Genomic DNA, 18,176 nt, shown 5'->3' with positions numbered 1-18,176 from the left:
GCTATCATTCGCCAATTTTGCCGAAAATTAAGCGTTGTTTCTCTCCCGTTTGAGAGAATTTGTCGATTAAACGCTCGCCTCCCTCCTACATACTTGTAAAACGCGTTTCTCAGCGTCGAAACAAGCCCAGACACAAGCAAATCGCTATCATTCGCCAATTTTGCCGAAAATTAAGCGTTTTTTCTCTGCCGTTTGAGAGAATTTGTCGTTTAAACGCTCGCCTCCCTCCTACATACTTGTAAAACGCGTTTCTCAGCGTCGAAACAAGCCCAGACACAAGCAAATCGCAATCATTTGCCGATTTTGACGAAAATTAAGCGTTGTTTCTCTCCCGTTTGAGATATTTCGACGTTTTAACGCTCTTTTCACTGCATTATGCGTGCGGAATGTATTGCACGCGTTTTCCAGCGACGAAACAAGCCCATATACACGCAAATCATAATCATTTGCCGATTTTGACGAAAATGAAGATTTATTTCTCTCCCGTTTGAGATATTTCAACGTCCAAACGATCTTTTCACTCTACGTTACATGCAAAACGTTGTACACGCGTATCCCAGCGACGAAACAAGCCCAGATACACGCAAATCGCAATCATTTGCCGATTTTGACGAAAATTAAGCGTTGTTTCTCTCCCGTTTGAGATATTTCGACGTTTTAACGCTCCTTTCACTGCATTATGCTTGTGGAATGCAGTGCACGCGTTTTCCAGCGTCTAAGTAGGCGCGGACACAGGCAAATCGCAGTCATTATCCGATTTTGACGAAAAATAAGCGTTATTTGTCTCCCGTTTGAGATATTTCGACGTTTAAACGCTCTTTTCACTGCATTATGCTTGTGGAATGTATTGCACGCGTTTTCCAGCGTCGAAACAAGCCCAGATACACGCAAATCGTAATCATTTGCCGATTTTGACGAAAATTAAGCGTTGTTTCTCTCCCGTTTGAGATATTTCGACGTCCAAACGATCTTTTCACTCTACCATACATGCAAAACGTTGTACACGCGTATTCCAGCGACGAAACAAGCCCAGATACACGCAAATCGTAATCATTTGCCGATTTTGAAGAAAATTAAGCGTTGTTTCTCTCCCGTTCGAGATATTTCGACGTCCAAACGATCTTTTCACTCTACGTTACATGCAAAACGTTGTACACGCGTATTCCAGAACGAAACAAGCCCAGATACACGCAAATCGTAATCATTTGCCGATTTTGACGAAAATTAAGCGTTGTTTCTCTCCCGTTTGAGATATTTCGATCGTCCAAACGATCTTTTCACTGCATTATACTTGTGGAATGCAGTGCACGCTGTTTCCAGCGTCGAAACAAGCTTAGATACACGCAAATCGCTATCATTCGCCAATTTTGTCGAAAATTAAGCGTTTTTTCTCTGCCGTTTGAGTGAATTTGTCGTTTAAACGCTCGCCTCCCTCCTACATACTTGTAAAACGCGTTTCTCAGCGTCGAAACAAGCCCAGACACAAGCAAGTCGCAATCATTTGCCGATTTTGACGAAAATTAAGCGTTGTTTCTCTGCGGTTTCAGATATTTCGACGTTTTAACGCTCTTTTCACTGCATTATGCTTCTGGAATGTATTGCACGCGTTTTCCAGCGTCGAAACAAGCGCATATACACGCAAATCGTAATCATTTGCCGATTTTGACGAAAATTAAGCGTTGTTTCTCTCCCGTTTGAGAGAATTTGTCGATTAAACGCTCGCCTCCCTCCTACATACTTGTAAAACGCGTTTCTCAGCGTAGAAAGAATCCCAGACACAAGCAAATCGCTATCATTCGCCAATTTTGTCGAAAATTAAGCGTTTTTTCTCTGCCGTTTGAGAGAATTTGTCGGTTAAACGCTCGCCACCCTCCTACATACTTGTAAAACGCGTTTCTCAGCGTCGAAACAAGCCCAGACACAAGCAAATCGCAATCATTTGCCGATTTTGACGAAAATTATGCGTTGTTTCTCTCCCGTTTCAGATATTTCGACGTTTAAATGCAGTTTTCACTGCATTATGCCTGCAGAAACGTGGTACACGCGTTTTCCAGCGTCTAAGTAAGCCCAGACACACGCAAATCGCAGTCATTAGCCGATTTTGACGAAAAATAAGCGTTGTTTCTCTGCGGTTTCAGATATTTCGACGTTTAAACGCTCTCTTCACTGCATTATGCTTGTGGAATGTATTGCACGCGTTTTCCAGCGTCCAAACAAGCCCAGATACACACAAATCGTAATCATTCGCCGATTTTGACGAAAATGAAGATTTATTTCTCTCCCGTTTGAGATATTTCAACGTCCAAACGATCTTTTCACTCTACGTTACATGCAAAACGTTGTACACGCGTATCCCAGCGACGAAACAAGCCCAGATACACGCAAATCGTAATCATTTGCCGATTTTGACGAAAATTAAGCGTTGTTTCTCTCCCGTTTCAGATATTTCGACGTTTAAACGCACCTTTCACTGCATTATGCATGCAAAAACGTGGTACACGCGTTTTCCAGCTTCGAAGTAAGCCCAGACACACGCAAATCGCAGTCATTAGCCGATTTTGACGAAAAATAAGCATTGTTTCTCTCCCGTTTGAGATATTTCGACGTTTAAACGCTCTCTTCACTGCATTATGCGTGCGGAATGTAGTGCACGCGTTTTCCAGCGTCGAAACAAGCTTAGATACACGCAAATCGCTATCATTCGCCAATTTTGTCGAAAATTAAGCGTTTTTTCTCTGCCGTTTGAGTGAATTTGTCGTTTAAACGCTCGCCTCCCTCCTACATACTTGTAAAACGCGTTTCTCAGCGTCGAAACAAGCCCAGACACAAGCAAATCGCAATCATTTGCCGATTTTGACGAAAATTAAGGGTTGTTTCCCTCCCGTTTGAGAGAATTTGTCGATTAGACGCTAGCCTCCCTCCTACATACTTGTAAAACGCGTTTCTCAGCGTCGAAACAAGCCCAGACACAAGCAAATCGCAATCATTTGCCGATTTTGACGAAAATTAAGCGTTGTTTCTCTCCCGTTTGAGATATTTCGACGTTTAAACGCTCTTGTCACTGCATTATGCTTGTGGAATGTATTGCAAGCGTTTTCCAGAGTCGAAACAAGCGCATATACACGCAAATCGTAATCATTTGCCGATTTTGTCGAAAATGAAGATTTATTTCTCTCCCGTTTGAGATATTTCAACGTTCAAACGTTCTTTTTACTCCACGTAAAATACAAAACGTGCTACACGCGTTTTCCAGCGTCGAAACAAGCCCATATACACGCAAATCGTAATCATTTGCCGATTTTTACGAAAATGAAACCATATTTCTCTCCCATTTGAGATATTTCAACGTCCAAACGATCTTTTCACTCTACTTTACATGCAAAACGTTGTACACGCGTTTTCCAGCGTCGAAGTAAGCCCAGACACACGCAAATCGCAATCATTCGCCGATTTTGACGAAAATTCAGCGTTGTATCCCTCCTTTTCAGATATTTCGACGTTTAAACGCTCTTTTCACTGCATTATGCTTGTGGAATGCAGTGCACGCGGTTTCCAGCGTCGAAACAAGCCCAGATACACGCAAATCGTAATCATTTGCCGATTTTGACGAAAATTAAGCGTTATTTCTCTCCCATTTGAGATATTTCGACGTTTAAACGCTCTTTTCACTGCATTATACTTGTGGAATGCAGTGCACGCGTTTTCCAGCGTCGAAGTAGGCGCGGGCACAGGCAAATCGCAGTCATTATCCGATTTTGACGAAGAATAAGCGTTATTTGTCTCCCGTTTGAGATATTTCGACGTTTAAACGCTCTCTTCATTGCATTATGCTTGTGGAATGTATTGCACGGGTTTTCCAGAGTCGAAACAAGCCCATATACACGCAAATCGTAATCATTTGCCGATTTTGACGAAAATGAAACACTATTTCTCTCACATTTGAGATATTTCAACGTCCAAACGATCTTTTCACTCTACGTTACATGCAAAACGTTGTACACGCGTATTCCAGCGACGAAACAAGCCCAGATACACGCAAGTCGTAATCATTTGCCGATTCTGACGAAAATTAAGCGTTATTTCTCTCCCGTTTGTGATATCTCGACGTTTAAACGGTGCTTTCAGTGTATCATGCATGCTGTATGTAGTGCACGCGGTTTCCAGCGGCGAAACAAGCCCAAACTCACGCAAATCGTAATCATTTGCCGATTTTGAAGAAAATTAAGCGTTGTTTCTCTTCCGTTTGAGATATTTCGACGTTTATACGCTCTTTTCACTGCATTATACTTGTGGAATGCAGTGCACGCTGTTTCCAGCGTCGAAACAAGCTTAGATACACGCAAATCGCTATCATTCGCCAATTTTGTCGAAAATTAAGCGTTGTTTCTCTGCCGTTTGAGAGAATTTGTCGATTAAACGCTCGCCTCCCACCTACATACTTGTAAAACGCGTTTCTCAGCGTCGAAACAAGCCCAGACACAAGCAAATCGCAATCATTTGCCGATTTTGATGAAAATTAAGCGTTGTTTCTCTCCCGTTTCAGATATTTCGACGCTTAAACGCTCCTTTTCACTCTCCGTTACATGCAAATCGCCGTACACGCGTATTCCAGCGACGAAACAAGCCCAGACACAAGCAAATCGCAATCATTTGCCGATTTTGACGAAAATTAAGCGTTGTTTCTCTCCCGTTTGATATATTTCGACGTTTAAACGCTCTTTTCACTGCATTATGCTTGTGGAATGCAGTGCACGCGGTTTCCAGCGTCGAAACAAGCCCAGATACACGCAAATCGTAATCATTTGCCGATTTTGACGAAAATTAAGCGTTGTTTCTCTCCCGTTTCAGATATTTCGACGTTTAAACGCTCTTTTTCACTCTACGTTACATGCAAATCGTCGTACACGCGTATTCCAGCGACGAAACAAGCCCAGACACTCGTAATCATTTGCCGATTTTGACGAAAATTAAGCGTTATTTCTCTCCCATTTGATATATTTCGACGTTTAAACGCTCTCTTCACTGCATTATGCGTGCGGAATGTAGTGCACGCGTTTTCCAGCGTCGGAACAAGCTCAGATACACTTAAATCGCTATCATTCGCCAATTTTGTCGAAAATTAAGCCTTTTTTCTCTGCCGTTTGAGAGAATTTGTCCATTAAACGCTCGCCTCCCTCCTACATACTTGTAAAACGCGTTTCTCAGCGTCGAAACAAGCCCAAACTCACGCAAATCGCAATCATTTGCCGATTTTGACGAAAATTAAGCGTTGTTTCTCTCCCGTTTCAGATATTTCGACGTTTAAACGCTCTTTTCACTGCATTATGCTTGTGGAATGTATTGCACGCGTTTTCCAGCGTCGAAACAAGCGCATATACACGCAAATCGTAATCATTTGCCGATTTTGACGAAAATTAAGCGTTGTTTCTCTCCCGTTTGAGATATTTCGACGTCCAAACGATCTTTTCACTCTACCATACATGCAAAACGTTGTACACGCGTATTCCAGCGACGAAACAAGCCCAGATACACGCAAATCGTAATCATTTGCCGATTTTGACGAAAATTAAGCGTTATAACGTTATGGTATAAGGTTATGACGCAGTACTATATAACGTTATACGTTATAACGGAATGATATATAGCGTTATACGTTATATCGTAATACAATATAACGTTACACGTTATAACGTAATACTATATAACGATATACGTTATAACGTAATACTATATAACGTTACACGTTATAACGGAATGCTATATAGCGTTATACGTTATATCGTAATACAATATAACGTTTCACATTGTATAGTATTAGTATATAACGTTGTACGTTATAACATAATACTATATAACGGTATACGTTATACCGTAATAGTATACAACGTTATACGTTATAACGCAATACTATATAACGTTATACGTTATACCGTAATAGTATATAACGTTATACGTTATACCGTAATAGTATATAACGTTATACGTTATAACGTGATACTGTATAACGTCGTACGTTATAACGCAATACTATATAACGTTATACGTTCTACCGTAATAGTTTATAATGTTATACGTTATAATGTAATACTATATAACGTTATACGTTATGGCGTAATAGTATATAACGTTATACGTTATAACGTAATATTATATAACGTTTTATGTTATAACGTAATATTATATAACGTTAGACATATATAGTACTAGTATATAACGTTATACGTTATACCATAATAGTATACAACGTTATACGTTATAACGTAGTACTATATAACGTTATACGTTATAACGTAATACTATATAACGTTACACGTTATACCGTCATAGTATACAACGTTATACGTTATAACGCAATACTATATAACGTTATACGTTATACCGTAATAGTATATAACGTTATACGTTATACCGTCATAGTATATAACGTTATACGTTATACCGTAATAGTTTATAACGTTATACGTTATAATGTAATACTATATAACGTTATACGTTATACCGAAATAGTATATAACGTTATACGTTATAACGTAATACTATATAACGTTATACGTTATACCGTAATAGTATATAACGTTATACGTTATAACGTAATACTATATAACGTTACACGTTATAACGTAATACTATATAACGTTACACGTTATAACGTAATACTATATAACGTTATACGTTACACCGTAATAGTATACAGCGTTATACGTTATAACGTAATACTATATAACGTTATACGTTATAACGTAATATTATATAACGTTACACGAAATATAGTACTAGTACATAACGCTATACGTTATAACGTAATACCATACAACGTTATACGTTATAACGTAATACTATATAACGTTATACGTTATAACGTAATATTATATAACGTTACACGATATATAGTACTAGTATATAACGTTATACGTTATGCCGTAATAGTATACAACGTTATACGTTATAACGTAGTACCATATAACGTTATACGTTATAACGTAATACTATATAACGTCGTACGTTATAACGTAATACTGTATAACGTCGTACGTTATAACGTAATACTATATAACGTTATACGTTCTACCGTAATAGCTTATAATGTTATACGTTATAGTGTAATACTATATATCGTTATACGTTATGCCGTAATAGTATATAACGTTATACGTTATAACGCAATAGTATATAACGTTATACGTTCTACCGTAATAGTTTATAATGTTATACGTTATAATGTAATACTATATAACGTTATACGTTATGCCGTAATAGTATAAAACGTTATACGTTATAACGTAATACTACATAACGTTAATCGTTATAACGTAATATTATATAACGTTACACGATATATAGTACTAGTATATAACGTTATACGTTATAACGTAATACAATATAACGTTACACGTTATAACGTAATACTATATAACGTTATACGTTATAACGTATTACTACATAACGTTATACGTTATACCGTCATAGTATATAACGTTATACGTTATAACGAAATTTTGTATAACGTTACACGATGTATTGGATTGGTATATAACGTCATACGTTATGACGCAGTACTATATAACGTTATACGTTATAACGGAATGCTATATAGCGTTATACGTTATATCGTAATACAATATAACGTTTCACATTGTATAGTATTAGTATATAACGTTGTACGTTATAACGTAATACTATATAACGGTATACGTTATACCGTAATAGTATACAACGCTATACGTTATAACGCAATACTATATAACGTTATACGTTATACCGTAATAGTATACAACGTTATACGTTATAACGCAATACTATATAACGTTATACGTTCTACCGTAATAGTTTATAATGTTATACGTTATAATGTAACACTATATAACATTATACGTTATGCCGTAATAGTATATAACGTTATACGTTATAACGTAATACTACATAACGTTAATCCTTATAACGTAATATTATATAACGTTACACGATATATAGTACTAGTATATAACGTTATACGTTATAACGTAATATCATATAACGTTATACGTTATAACGTACTACTATATAACGTTTTACGTTATAACGTAATAATATAACGATATACGTTATAATGTAATACTATATAACGTTATACGTTATGCCGTAATAGTATATAACGTTATACGTTATAACGTAATACTACATAACGTTAATCGTTATAACGTAATATTATATAACGTTACACGATATATAGTACTAGTATATAACGTTATACGTTATAACGTAATACAATATAACGTTACACGTTATAACGTAATACTATATAACGTTATACGTTATAACGTAATACTACATAACGTTATACGTTATACCGTCATAGTATATAACGTTATACGTTATAACGAAATTTTGTATAACGTTACACGATGAATTGGATTGGTATATAACGTTATACGTTATGACGCAGTACTATATAACGTTATACGTTATAACGGAATGCTATATAGCGTTATACGTTATATCGTAATGCAATATAACGTTTCACATTGTGTAGTATTAGTATATAACGTTGTACGTTATAACGTAATACTATATAACGGTATACGTTATACCGTAATAGTATACAACGTTATACGTTATAACGCAATACTATAATACGTTATACGTTATACCGTAATAGTATACAACGTTATACGTTATAACGCAATACTATATAACGTTATACGTTCTACCGTAATAGTTTATAATGTTATACGTTATAATGTAATACTATATAACGTTATACGGTATGCCGTAATAGTATATAACGTTATACGTTATAACGTAATACTATATAACGTTTTATGTTGTAACGTAATATTATATAACGTTACACATATATAGTACTAGTATATAACGTTATACGTTATACCATAATAGTATACAACGTTATACGTTATAACGTAGTACTATATAACGTTATACGTTATAACGTAATACTATATAACGTTACACGTTATAACGTAATACTATATAACGTTACACGTTATAACGTAATACTATATAACGTTATACGTTATAACGTAGTACTATATAACGTTATACGTTATAACGTAATACTATATAACGTTATACGTTATATCGTAGTACTATATAACGTTATATGTTATAACGTAGTACTATATAACGTTATACGTTATACCGTAATAGTATACAGCGTTATACGCTATAACGTAATACCATATAACGTTATACGTTATAACGTAATACTACATAACGTTATAGGTTATACCGTCATAGTATATAACGTTATACGTTATAACGAAATATTGTATAACGTTACACGTTATAACGTAATACTATATAACGTTATACGTTATAACGTAGTACTATATAACGTTACACGTTATAACGTAGTACTATATAACGTTACACGTTATAACGTAATACTATATAACGTTATACGTTATACCATAATAGTATACAACGTTATACGTTATAACGTAGTACTATATAACGTTATACGTTATAACGTAATACTATATAACGTTACACGTTATAACGTAATATTATATAACGTTACACGATATATAGTACTAGTATATAACGTTATACGTTATACCGTAATAGTATACAGCGTTATACGTTATAACGTAATACCATATAACGTTATACGTTATAACGTAATACTACATAACATTATACGTTATACCGTCATAGTATATAACGTTGTACGTTATAACGAAATATTGTATAACGTTACACGTTATAACGTAATACTATATAACGTTATACGTTATAACGTAATGCTATATAACGTTATACGTTATAACGTAATAGTATCTAACGTAATACGTTATAACGCAATACTATGTAACGTTACACGCTATATAGTATTAGTATATAACCTTATAGGTTATACCGTAATAGTATATAACGTTATACGTTATAAGGTAATGCTATATAACGTTATACGTTATACCGTAATAGTTTATAACGTTATACGTTATAATGTAATACTATATAACGTTATACGTTATACCGAAATAGTATATAACGTTATACGTTCTAACGCAATACTATATAACGTTATGCGTTATAACGTAATACAATATAACGTTACACATTAAAACGTAATACTATATAACGTTATACGTTATAACGTAATACTATATAACGTCGTACGTTATAACGCAATACTATATAACGTTATACGTTATACCGTAATAGTATACAACGTTGTACGTTATAACGCAATACTATATAACGTTATACGTTCTACCGTAATAGTTTATAATGTTATACGTTATAACGCAATACTATATAACGTTATACGTTCTAACGTAATACTATATAACGTTATGCGTTATAACGTAATACAATATAACGTTACACATTAAAACGTAATACTATATAACGTTATACGTTATAACGTAATACTATATAACGTCGTACGTTATAACGCAATACTATATAACGTTATACGTTATACCGTAATAGTACACAACGTTGTACGTTATAACGCAATACTATATAACGTTATACGTTCTACCGTAATAGTTTATAATGTTATACGTTATAACGCAATACTATATAACGTTATACGTTATACCGTAATACTATATAACGTTTTACGTTATAACGTAATACTATATAACGTCGTACGTTATAACGCAATACTATCTAACGTCGTACGTTATAACGCAATGCTATATAACGTTATACGTTATACCGTAATAGTATACAGCGTTATACGTTATAACGTAATACCATATAACGTTATACGTTATAACGTAATACTACATAACGTTATACGTTATACCGTCATAGTATATAACGTTATACGTTATAACGAAATATTGTATAACGTTACACGTTATAACGTAATACTATATAACGTTACACGTTATAACGTAATACTATATAACGTTACACGATATATAGTACTAGTATATAACGTTATACGATATACCGTAATAGTATACAGCGTTATACGTTATAACGTATTATCATATAACGTCATACGTTATAACGTAATACTACATAACGTTATACGTTATACCGTCATAGCATATAACGTTATACGTTATAACGAAATATTGTATAACGTTACACGTTATAACGTAATACTATATAACGTTATACGTTATAACGTAGTACTATATAACGTTACACGTTACAACGTAATACTATATAACGTTATACGTTATACCGTAATAGTATACAACGTTATACGTTATAACGTAGTACTATATAACGTTATACGTTATAACGTAATACTATATAACGTTACACGTTATAACGTAATACTATATAACGTTACACGTTATAACGTAATACTATATAACGTTATACGTTATAACGTAGTACTATATAACGTTATACGTTATACCGTAATAGTATACAACGTTATACGTTATAACGTAGTACTATATAACGTTATACGTTATAACGTAATACTATATAACGTTATACGTTACAACGTAATACTATATAACGTTATACGTTATACCGTAATAGTATACAACGTTATACGTTATAACGTAGTACTATATAACGTTATACGTTATAACGTAATACTATATAACGTTACACGTTATAACGTAATACTATATAACGTTACACGTTATAACGTAATACTATATAACGTTATACGTTATAACGTAGTACTATATAACGTTATACGTTATAACGTAATACTATATAACGTTATACGTTATACCGTAATAGTATACAACGTTATACGTTATAACGTAGTACTATATAACGTTATACGTTATAACGTAATACTATATAACGTTACACGTTATAACGTAATACTATATAACGTTATACGTTATAACGTAGTACTATATAACGTTATACGTTATAACGTAATACTATATAACGTTATACGTTATACCGTAATAGTATACAACGTTATACGTTATAACGTAGTACTATATAACGTTATACGTTATAACGTAATACTATATAACGTTATACGTTATAACGTAATACTATATAACGTTACACGTTATAACGTAATACTATATAACGTTACACGTTATAACGTAATACTATATAACGTTATACGTTATAACGTAGTACTATATAACGTTATACGTTATATCGTAGTACTATATAACGTTATACGTTATATCGTAGTACTATATAACGTTATACGTTATAACGTAATACTATATAACGTTACACGTTATAACGTAATACTATATAACGTTACACGTTATAACGTAATACTATATAACGTTACACGTTATAACGTAATATTATATAACGTTACACGATATATAGTACTAGTATATAACGTTATACGTTATACCGTAATAGTATACAGCGTTATACGTTATAACGTAATACCATATAACGTTATACGTTATAACGTAATACTACATAACATTATACGTTATACCGTCATAGTATATAACGTTGTACGTTATAACGAAATATTGTATAACGTTACACGTTATAACGTAATACTATATAACGTTATACGTTATAACGTAATGCTATATAACGTTATACGTTATAACGTAATAGTATCTAACGTAATACGTTATAACGCAATACTATGTAACGTTACACGCTATATAGTATTAGTATATAACCTTATAGGTTATACCGTAATAGTATATAACGTTATACGTTATAAGGTAATGCTATATAACGTTATACGTTATACCGTAATAGTTTATAACGTTATACGTTATAATGTAATACTATATAACGTTATACGTTATACCGAAATAGTATATAACGTTATACGTTCTAACGCAATACTATATAACGTTATGCGTTATAACGTAATACAATATAACGTTACACATTAAAACGTAATACTATATAACGTTATACGTTATAACGTAATACTATATAACGTCGTACGTTATAACGCAATACTATATAACGTTATACGTTATACCGTAATAGTATACAACGTTGTACGTTATAACGCAATACTATATAACGTTATACGTTCTACCGTAATAGTTTATAATGTTATACGTTATAACGCAATACTATATAACGTTATACGTTCTAACGTAATACTATATAACGTTATGCGTTATAACGTAATACAATATAACGTTACACATTAAAACGTAATACTATATAACGTTATACGTTATAACGTAATACTATATAACGTCGTACGTTATAACGCAATACTATATAACGTTATACGTTATACCGTAATAGTATACAACGTTGTACGTTATAACGCAATACTATATAACGTTATACGTTCTACCGTAATAGTTTATAATGTTATACGTTATAACGCAATACTATATAACGTTATACGTTATACCGTAATACTATATAACGTTTTACGTTATAACGTAATACTATATAACGTCGTACGTTATAACGCAATACTATCTAACGTCGTACGTTATAACGCAATGCTATATAACGTTATACGTTATACCGTAATAGTATACAGCGTTATACGTTATAACGTAATACCATATAACGTTATACGTTATAACGTAATACTACATAACGTTATACGTTATACCGTCATAGTATATAACGTTATACGTTATAACGAAATATTGTATAACGTTACACGTTATAACGTAATACTATATAACGTTACACGTTATAACGTAATACTATATAACGTTACACGATATATAGTACTAGTATATAACGTTATACGATATACCGTAATAGTATACAGCGTTATACGTTATAACGTATTATCATATAACGTCATACGTTATAACGTAATACTACATAACGTTATACGTTATACCGTCATAGCATATAACGTTATACGTTATAACGAAATATTGTATAACGTTACACGTTATAACGTAATACTATATAACGTTATACGTTATAACGTAGTACTATATAACGTTACACGTTACAACGTAATACTATATAACGTTATACGTTATACCGTAATAGTATACAACGTTATACGTTATAACGTAGTACTATATAACGTTATACGTTATAACGTAATACTATATAACGTTACACGTTATAACGTAATACTATATAACGTTACACGTTATAACGTAATACTATATAACGTTATACGTTATAACGTAGTACTATATAACGTTATACGTTATACCGTAATAGTATACAACGTTATACGTTATAACGTAGTACTATATAACGTTATACGTTATAACGTAATACTATATAACGTTATACGTTACAACGTAATACTATATAACGTTATACGTTATACCGTAATAGTATACAACGTTATACGTTATAACGTAGTACTATATAACGTTATACGTTATAACGTAATACTATATAACGTTACACGTTATAACGTAATACTATATAACGTTACACGTTATAACGTAATACTATATAACGTTATACGTTATAACGTAGTACTATATAACGTTATACGTTATAACGTAATACTATATAACGTTATACGTTATACCGTAATAGTATACAACGTTATACGTTATAACGTAGTACTATATAACGTTATACGTTATAACGTAATACTATATAACGTTACACGTTATAACGTAATACTATATAACGTTATACGTTATAACGTAGTACTATATAACGTTATACGTTATAACGTAATACTATATAACGTTATACGTTATACCGTAATAGTATACAACGTTATACGTTATAACGTAGTACTATATAACGTTATACGTTATAACGTAATACTATATAACGTTATACGTTATAACGTAATACTATATAACGTTACACGTTATAACGTAATACTATATAACGTTACACGTTATAACGTAATACTATATAACGTTATACGTTATAACGTAGTACTATATAACGTTATACGTTATATCGTAGTACTATATAACGTTATACGTTATATCGTAGTACTATATAACGTTATACGTTATAACGTAATACTATATAACGTTACACGTTATAACGTAATACTATATAACGTTACACGTTATAACGTAATACTATATAACGTTACACGTTATAACGTAATACTATGTAACGTTATATGTTATAACGTAGTACTATATAACGTTATACGTTATACCGTAATAGTATACAGCGTTATACGCTATAACGTAATACCATATAACGTTATACGTTATAACGTAATACTACATAACGTTATAGGTTATACCGTCATAGTATATAACGTTATACGTTATAACGAAATATTGTATAACGTTACACGTCATAACGTAATACTATATAACGTTATACGTTATAACGTAGTACTATATAACGTTACACGTTATAACGTAGTACTATATAACGTTACACGTTATAACGTAATACTATATAACGTTATACGTTATACCATAATAGTATACAACGTTATACGTTATAACGTAGTACTATATAACGTTATACGTTATAACGTAATACTATATAACGTTACACGTTATAACGTAATATTATATAACGTTACACGATATATAGTACTAGTATATAACGTTATACGTTATACCGTAATAGTATACAGCGTTATACGTTATAACGTAATACCATATAACGTTATACGTTATAACGTAATACTACATAACATTATACGTTATACCGTCATAGTATATAACGTTGTACGTTATAACGAAATATTGTATAACGTTACACGTTATAACGTAATACTATATAACGTTATACGTTATAACGTAATGCTATATAACGTTATACGTTATAACGTAATAGTATCTAACGTAATACGTTATAACGCAATACTATGTAACGTTACACGCTATATAGTATTAGTATATAACCTTATAGGTTATACCGTAATAGTATATAACGTTATACGTTATAAGGTAATACTATATAACGTTATACGTTATACCGTAATAGTTTATAACGTTATACGTTATAATGTAATACTATATAACGTTATACGTTATACCGAAATAGTATATAACGTTATACGTTATAACGTAATACTATATAACGTCGTACGTTATAACGCAATACTATATAACGTTATACGTTATACCGTAATAGTATACAGCGTTATACGTTATAACGTAATACCATATAACGTTATACGTTATAACGTAATACTACATAACGTTATACGTTATACTGTCATAGTATATAACGTTATACGTTATAACGAAATATTGTATAACGTTACACGTTATAACGTAATACTATATAACGTTACGCGTTATAACGTAATACTATATAACGTTACACGATATATAGTACTAGTATATAACGTTATACGATATACCGTAATAGTATACAGCGTTATACGTTATAACGCATTAGCATATAACGTCATACGTTATAACGTAATACTACATAACGTTATACGTTATACCGTCATAGCATATAACGTTATACGTTATAACGAAATATTGTATAACGTTACACGTTATAACGTAATACTATATAACGTTATACGTTATAACGTAGTACTATATAACGTTACACGTTATAACGTAATACTATATAACGTTATACGTTATAACGTAGTACTATATAACGTTACACGTTACAACGTAATACTATATAACGTTATACGTTATACCGTAATAGTATACAACGTTATACGTTATAACGTAGTACTATATAACGTTATACGTTATAACGTAATACTATATAACGTTACACGTTATAACGTAATACTATATAACGTTACACGTTATAACGTAATACTATATAACGTTATACGTTATAACGTAGTACTATATAACGTTATACGTTATAACGTAATACTATATAACGTTATACGTTATACCGTAATAGTATACAACGTTATACGTTATAACGTAGTACTATATAACGTTATACGTTATAACGTAATACTATATAACGTTACACGTTATACCGTAATACTATATAACGTTATACGTTATAACGTAATACTATATAACGTTACACGTTATAACGTAATACTATATAACGTTACACGTTATAACGTAATACTATATAACGTTATACGTTATAACGTAGTACTATATAACGTTATACGTTATAACGTAATACTATATAACGTTATACGTTATAACGTAGTACTATATAACGTTATACGTTATAACGTAATACTATATAACGTTATACGTTATACCGTAATAGTATACAACGTTATACGTTATAACGTAGTACTATATAACGTTATACGTTATAACGTAATACTATATAACGTCGTACGTTATAACGCAATACTATCTAACGTCGTACGTTATAACGCAATACTATATAACGTTATACGTTATACCGTAATAGTATACAGCGTTATACGTTATAACGTAATACCATATAACGTTATACGTTATAACGTAATACTACATAACGTTATACGTTATACCGTCATAGTATATAACGTTATACGTTATAACGAAATATTGTATAACGTTACACGTTATAACGTAATACTATATAACGTTACACGTTATAACGTAATACTATATAACGTTACACGATATATAGTACTAGTATATAACGTTATACGATATACCGTAATAGTATACAGCGTTATACGTTATAACGTATTACCATATAACGTCATACGTTATAACGTAATACTACATAACGTTATACGTTATACCGTCATAGCATATAACGTTATACGTTATATCGAAATATTGTATAACGTTACACGTTATAACGTAATACTATATAACGTTACACGTTATAACGTAATACTATATAACGTTATACGTTATAACGTAGTACTATATAACGTTATACGTTATAACGTAATACTATATAACGTTATACGTTATACCGTAATAGTATACAACGTTATACGTTATAACGTAGTACTATATAACGTTATACGTTATAACGTAATACTATATAACGTTACACGTTATAACGTAATACTATATAACGTTATACGTTATAACGTAGTACTATATAACGTTATACGTTATAACGTAATACTATATAACGTTATACGTTATACCGTAATAGTATACAGCGTTATACGTTATAACGTAATACCATATAACGTTATACGTTATAACGTAATACTACATAACATTATACGTTATACCGTCATAGTATATAACGTTGTACGTTATAACGAAATATTGTATAACGTTACACGTTATAACGTAATACTATATAACGTTATACGTTATAACGTAATGCTATATAACGTTATACGTTATAACGTAATAGTATCTAACGTAATACGTTATAACGCAATACTATGTAACGTTACACGCTATATAGTATTAGTATATAACCTTATAGGTTATACCGTAATAGTATATAACGTTATACGTTATAAGGTAATACTATATAACGCTATACGTTATACCGTAATAGTT

The sequence above is a fragment of the Bombus terrestris genome, chromosome 11, assembly GCF_910591885.1.
Source record: "Bombus terrestris chromosome 11, iyBomTerr1.2, whole genome shotgun sequence".
NCBI lineage: Eukaryota > Metazoa > Arthropoda > Insecta > Hymenoptera > Apidae > Bombus > Bombus terrestris.
Note: the sequence above shows the minus strand (reverse complement) of the source record.